Here is a 7982-nt window from a genome sequence, read left to right as displayed (position 1 = left end):
ACAACAACACACAAGCAAATAACAGATACAAACCTAATGTAAACTGCTCCAAACTTGACTGCAGGGAATAGGATTTTAGTAACCAAGTAGTTGATAACTACCTGACTCTGTAGTATCATGTCCTAACCCCCAAAACTTTTCCCTTAAACTATCCACTGTTGACCTCTCCCGATTCCTAAGAGGTCAGTAAGGGGACGTGCATAAGTGCACCAGCGTGGCTTCCATCCCATCCTAATGTTTCTTTTACTTTTTACTAGTACCATACATATGAATATTATTACTGTATACATAATGTTTCTTCTTATTTTTTCTTTTTTTCTTCTCATTATGTATATGAATATTATTATATCTTTACATACCTCCAATAAGTACTTGACAAAACAAACAAACAAATAAATAAATAAAATATCTACCTATCCATCCATCTATCTATCACCTACCTACCTGTCTACCTGTCTACCTGATAGGCCGCCCAACTCCTTCCAGAGTACAACAATCAAAAACAATGTAAGAAACAATTAAAACCCCTAAGAGTAATATCATTCATTTCTTCTTGGCGGAAGCTAGGTGGTGTTGTTCAACAGCAGACTCAGGCTTTCACGGCTTATATACATCACTGAAGTTACAGGCTATCTGTTATGTCTGTAAGTTGTTGTAGAGAACTAGGTGAGGCGGCATTATGTGTGCTGCCTCAAACTCCTGAATGAAGCACAGGATATACTACTAAGAAATAAATATTTTACATTCAAACACTGGGTTTAGTCAACCCTGGTTCCCAACGTGGGGCCACACCCCACAGGGGGGCAATCTCATTTTTAATGGGGGAAAGTGATCACCTTGGCGTCCTTAGCAACCTGCCGGTATACATGATGTCAAAGCTCCGCCCCCGGAATCTCTTGGTGGGATTCCCCATTCGGGTTCTGCCGAATTTTGCGTAAAGTTCGTCTGAACTTGCCGAACCCAAACACCGTTGGGTTCACCCATCACTAGTGTTAAGCAAATAGCTACATTTTCTGCCTAAACTTTGATTATTCCCAGAAGAATGGTTTTTAACCAAAGCTAATGCCTCTGGACTCCATTATATATTGTGTATATTTTTGCTTCTTCCATCATATGTCTTTTAAATATATGCTTTTTTGTTATGTTTTTTCACCTCATTCTAGTCTTTTATCATTCTTCCAATATTCCTTTAATATTCCCTATCTGGTGCATGTTAGTTTAGTTTCTACCTACCATTATTTATTTTCCTTCTCATCCTTTCCTACAGGAAGAAAAATAATAAAGAAATAGAAATGGAGAAAGTGATGGCCCATAATATTTAAGCCAAACTAATGAGGTCCTGCTGGAAGCTACTTCTTTGGTACAGCATTAGCTCTCTCGGTTGCAGAGAGAAATTTTTAGAAAGGGAATTTGACAGGAAGCTACCAGATATGTTGGGTAAAGATAGGCAGCAATTTAAAGGAGAGGTTCCATCTTGCTTGGCAAAAATACAAAAGCCTTCCCAGCCTCTGGCCCCACCCGCTTCCCTAAAGGTTTTTTTCCCTACTCTTTGGGTGACATGTGTCAGTTTGAAGATATGTTTAAAGGGCAAAAGCTTTATTACACGTAATCCTCAATTTACAGCCATTTGTTTAGTGATCAGAGTGGCACAAAAGGTCACAAAATTGGGCATGGCTCACTTAATAACTGCCTTGCTTAGCAACAGAAATTCTAGTCCTAATTGCTGCCATAAGTAAAGGACTATCTTTAGTTACTAGGTAAGATCTGTAACTCTCTAGATAGCTACAAGATTCTCAAGCCGAACATTAAGAAAACAGACATTTCATGATTGATAATCTCATGGTACAATTTATCATCTCCAGCTGCTTTTGATCGAAGCATTCATTTGTCTAGGATCATCCTGAACAATCTCCTCATGTTGTTTAAAATCATTATGTTAAAATTTCTCCATATTTTTCCCTCTTCTTTTCAGCCCAGAAAAAAAAGGCAGAGGAAAAAAAAGCATTTCCTCTCTTTTGACTTGACATTTAATGTTTATTTTTTCAAATCCTATGTGAAAAGTTGGTTTTGGTTTATTTTGCGGATTTCCCCAAGAAAACTGTAAAAATGTTTCTCAGATATATATACTGCTCAAAAAATAAAGGGAACACTCAAATAACATATCCTAGATCTGAATGAATGAAATATTCTCATGGAATACTTTGTTCTGTACAAAGTTGAATGTGCACAGCAGCATGTGAAATTGTCAATCAGTGTTACTTCCTAAATGGATAGTTTGATTTCACAGAAGTTTGATTTATTTGGAATTACATTGTGTTGTTTAAGTGTTCCCTTTATTTTTTTTTTGAGCAGTGTAGTATTCAGGATGGAAGATAATTCTTGTTCAGTTAAACAACTCTTTTTTTAGTTTCCCTTTTTAATCTGAAAGAAGGGAAAATGCCTTCATCAGCAAGTATATTCCAGGGCAGTAAAAGAAAAACTATTTTCTGCTTCTTATACCAGAAATCCTTTCCCACAAAGAAGACAACTTTTTCTTTCTTTGACAAGTTAATCTGTGTCCCACAACTTGCTGAAAAAAAGATGTGCACGTGGGTAGGAATGTTAAAATCGTTTGAGTGACAAATTTGAAAGCTTTTCTCCTTACTTACTTACAGTACTTACTTATTTATTTATTGCTTTCTGCAGCTATAGCTGAACTCTGAGTATACTTCATTAAAGTTAACCGGCAGGTTTTTTAAAAACTCAGTCTGAATTGAAATTTATTAAATTCTTTGTAGATTATCTGACTGCTCCCCTCAAATATTCTTCATATTAAATTCACTGTAAGTTGTCAGCTGCTTATTGATTGCCTTGTGTATAATTAGTTTTAAATACCATTTAATGACATGTATTGATTCGTTATTAATTATTAAGTATAATTTCAGCTTTGGACGGCTTGTACACATAAATCTTTGAATAACCCTTGCTAAGATCCCAACCTAATTGGTATTGTGAAAGGCTCCAGTTGTAATAATTTTAATGACATGTCCTCATGAAGTTGCCTTCTCCCTGATACCAATCCAAAGCAGAATACAGGTGAAACTTGAAAAATTAGAATATCATGTAAAAGTTCATTTATTTCAGTAATGCAACTTAAAAGATGAACTTAATTTATGAGAGAAACTCATTACATGCACGAAAAGATAGTTCAAGCCGTGATGTGTCATAATTGTGATTATTATAGCATACAGCTCATGAACACCCCAAATCCACAATTTCAGAAAATTATATTACATGCAATCAATAAAACAAGGATTGACATAGAAAATATTGGATCCATGAAAAGTATAAGCATGCATATGTACTCAGTACGCAGTACCCTTTTGCAGCAATTACTGCCTCAATACAGGTGACATGGAAGCTATCAGCCTGTGGTACTGTTGAGGTGTTATGGAAGACCAGGATGCTTCAATAGCAGGTTTCAGATCTTCTGCATTGTTCGGTCTCTCACACCTCTCATCTTTCTCTTGACAATGCCCCATAGATTCTCTTTGGTGTTCAGCTCAGGTGAGTTTGCTGGCCAATCAAGGACAGTAATCCAGTGGTCATTGCTGCAGGTTTTGGTGCTTTTGGCAGTGTGGGCAAGTGCCAAGTCCTGCTGAAAAATGAAGTCAGCATCCCCATAAAGCTCATCTGTGAAGGAAGCATGAAGCACTCCAAAATCTCCTGGTAGATGCTGCATTGACCATGGATTTAATGAAGCACAGTGGACCAACACCAGCAGATGACATTGCTCCCAAATCAACACAGACTATGGAAACTTCACACTGGACTTCAAGAATCTTGCAGTGTGGTCCATTAGGTCCTTGGTTTCTAAATTAGATGCAAAAGTTTCCAAAATCTGTGTTGATTTGGGGCAGAACAAGAAACAATGGATGGAAAATAATTGAGAGAACCAATTTAGAAATAAGGAGACATTTCCTGACAGCTAGAACAATTAATCAATGGAATGGCTTGCTTTCAGCAGTTGTGGGTGCTCTATCACTGGTGGTTTTAAACAAGGGATTGGAAAACCATTTGTCTGAAATGGTACAGGGTCTCCTGTTTGGGAGGGTATTAGACTAGGAGACCTCCAAGCTTCCTTCCCACTATTGTTATTTTTGCAATCCGGATTATGTTTTACTCCCCCATCCCTATACTTATGTGAAATAGATACTGTATGTCTCCTCCTGAGCTGCTTTCCAATTCCTTCTGCTTTTTTTGGATTTAAGTCACGTTTCCCCCTCAACTCTTTGATAATGAATTTGGCTAGAATTCATCAAGGTCATCTTCCTTATTTTCCACAAGAACTGACCAACATCTGGCCACCCCAGAGGCATCTACTCAAGTATTGTCTAACACATACTTTCTGAAGTGTTCTTCAGATCTTACATTAATTTGTTTGAAAGATCACAATATTTATGGGTTTTTTAAAATCAAATAACTGCTCTTTTGGATAATCTGAAGGATGGGAAAGACAGGGAGAGGAAGACAAAAAACAAGATGAGTGAGAGTTAGAGAGTGTGAAAGAAGCAAGTAAAAGAAGGGTATATCAGCAAGATGGAACATAACTGAGAGGCCAATACAAGCAAGAAAGTCAGAAAACAAATCAGAGATAGAAAGTGGGATAGAGGGAACTATTAATCCAATTAACAGGTTTTAAGTACAGGATAAAGTGCATGGGATAAAGTGAAACAGCCTACACCCATTCTCTGCACCTGCTAATCTAAATCCCATCTTAAAAAACCAATAACACATTTTCAAAAACGTGCTAAAGCAAAATTTCTAGTTATGCCCAATATTTCCATAGGGGTTTTAAGAACCCCTTTATTTTCCTGGAATGTTTATTGATGATACAGTACATCCATTTCTGAATACAGTGTTCCCTTGATTTTCGCGGGTTCGAACTTCGCGGAAAGTCTATACCACGGTTTTTCAAAAATATTAATTAAAAAATACTTCGCGGTTTTTTCCCCTATACCACGGGTTTTTCTGCCCAATGATGTCATATGTCATCGCCAAACATTGGTCCACCTTTAATAAATATTTTTTAAAATAAACTTTAATAAATAAACATGGTGAGTAATAATCTAAATAGTTGCTAAGGGAATGGGAAATCGCAATTTATGGGTTTAAAGTGTTAAGGGAAGGCTTGTGATACTGTTCATAGCCAAAAATAGTGTATTTACTTCCGCATCTCTACTTCACGGAAATTCAACTTTTGCGGGCGGTCTCAGAACGCATCCCACGCGAAAAGTGAGGGAACACTATAGTTCAAAAACTTTAAAAGCCAACACCCATTATTGATTGTGAAATTTTATTCAATAATGTACTAGAAAAACTAGTGTTTTATTACATAAGAAGGTAATTGTTGGTTTCTAAAATTTGTCCCACTCTTCAAAACCCTGATCAAATGATAAATATGTTTTCAAACATAGACATACATTACTATAATATCATAGGAAAGATCCCGTAATAAATGTATATATTTCTAAATGTCACCAGTTCTTGCTGACCTTTACTTGTACATGTTTATAATGTAATTGAGATGCAGCCTGCTGTCATTTTTATAAGCAGTCGCCAAGTTGTTAAATTCTTTTTGTGACGTTAACTTTGTTGTTTAAAGACCAAAGCTAAAAACAGTCCAACCAATGATTAATTATATAAATGAATTCCATAACCAATGTTCCATGATGGAATATTTATAATTTCATCCTCTCTGAGGATGATTACCAAATGTATTATGCATGAAAATGACAGATAAAATATTGTCTATGGCCACACTGCACCTCAGTGTATATGCATTTTGTCATTTAAATTTCTTACATATAAGATTTCTACAAATGTTTAAAAATACAGGGCTTCTGTAGCTGATTCTTGAATATGTTCAACATTTCAGTCTTTAGGTTGGACCTTAATAATAAATTGGCTTCCTGTCAAACTCTGAATTGTGCATTTTGTTTAACTGTATTCTTCATTCAGAACTACAATTATTAAATGGAAATTAAACAAAGGAAGGTAAGAATCTCAAAACTTGATATGACATCAAATGAAGGAAATCTTGCTTATGGAAACATACCTGTATTTGTAATTAGGCTGCAGTCATTGTCAGGGAATAAATATCACTGCATTCAGTAGAAATTAACTCAAGTACATATCAGATAAAAATATATAGAAACATAGAAACATAGAAGACTGACGGCAGAAAAAGACCTCATGGTCCATCTAGTCTGCCCTTATACTATTTCCTGTATTTTATCTTACAATGGATATATGTTTATCCCAGGCATGTTTAAATTCAGTTACTGTGGATTTACCAACCACGTCTGCTGGAAGTTTGTTCCAAGGATCTACTACTCTTTCAGTGAAATAGTTTCTATACAAAATTGAAACCTGAATCTAGGTGAAAGAAATGTTATTGAGGAACCTAATTATAATATCTACAGTAATATCTTCAGATATAATTAGGTTCCTTATCAACATTTTAAAGCTATGCAGGGTTATTCGAAAAGAATGACCGATTTCATGACACAATATTTTATTGAGGAAAAGTAATAGCCAAGTCACAAGAATTCTATTCACAATCAACTTTTATTTCTTGTCATACAAGTGTTCAATGTGGCTTTCACAACTTAGATAACTCCTCTTTCAAATGGTCACTGACTCATTATAGAATGATGCTTGAGAATTGAAGCAATGCGTCATGAAATCGGTTCATTCTTTTTGAATAACCCTGTATTTCTGATGTGTCTATAGAAGCCCATGTCACTTTCTTGGCAACAATATAGTCTTTATTTATTTTGGATGCTGTTATTGATTTGTTGTTTTTTATTGTTTTAAAATGTTTCAGTGTCTTAATCATAATCTATATTTTTTATTGTAAGCCACTCAGTCATTTACTGAGATAGATAGCTATAGAAACCGAATAAATGAATAAAGTCATATACAAATACAGTAGAAGGGATTTATTTCTGGAATTTTTTTTAAAATTGCAATTTAGTCCTTAACTCTGGAATTTCTTGTTGGTATCGCATACAACAGCATTTTTGCTATTTTAGTTTTCTCAGAACAGCCAGCATCATTTAGGTATTCCTGCCTATTGTAACTTTAGTGATTAAGTTGGGGGCAAGGTCTGTTTTTATAACATTGCAGATTAATATTGTCAAACTGGAAGCTAAAATACCTCAAAGGCTTTATGGCCTTTATTTAAAAGACAGGTATTCCACTCTTTTATATTTTTGGATTATAATTTTAACATCTTTGAGCCTCTTTCTGATCAGCCAAATTTTTACATCAGGGGTGTCAAACTCAAGGCCCGTGGCTGGAACCGGCCTGGGGGATGCTTAGATCTGGCCCATGGAGCCACCTTGGAAATAGCAAATGACCTCAAGGGGGCTGTGGGTGGCCCTCCCACACCCTGTTTTTACTGGCAGAGAGTTGCAGGAAGCTGTTGCTGTTGAAAACGGAGTGCAGGATCTCGTTTTCATTTGCAGAGTACTCAGGCTACCATAGGTGCTCCAGACAGGAATGCCCACCTTGGTCATGCCCATCCTGCCCCCTGAGGTCAAACAAAACCCTGATGTAGCCCTTAATGAAATCGAGTTTGACATCCCTGTTCTACACATATTACAAATGCAGCTACACAAATTTATATTTGTATTTCTTTTCAGTTGATCTCAGAACGCTAGCATAGCCTTTCTGTTTTCCATCTCTGTTTCCAAATGATGTGACATTTTCAGTAAGCTATGCATCACTATCTCAAAAATATTTTTCCTTAATAGTCCCTACAGTTCAGATTCCATTAGTGCACATATGGTTTTAGAATTTTTATGCCATTATGCATATCTTACACTTATTTTATAAAAAACTTCCCATTTGTCCTTTTACCAATATTACAATATAAATCTTCTGGAGAACTTTGTAATCTGTCTTACCTTTTGAGTAACTGGGTTCATTTATTGTCC

The sequence above is a fragment of the Erythrolamprus reginae genome, chromosome 1 (genome assembly GCF_031021105.1).
Source record: "Erythrolamprus reginae isolate rEryReg1 chromosome 1, rEryReg1.hap1, whole genome shotgun sequence".
NCBI classification, from domain to species: domain Eukaryota; kingdom Metazoa; phylum Chordata; class Lepidosauria; order Squamata; family Dipsadidae; genus Erythrolamprus; species Erythrolamprus reginae.
This window is presented reverse-complemented; position numbering follows the sequence as displayed.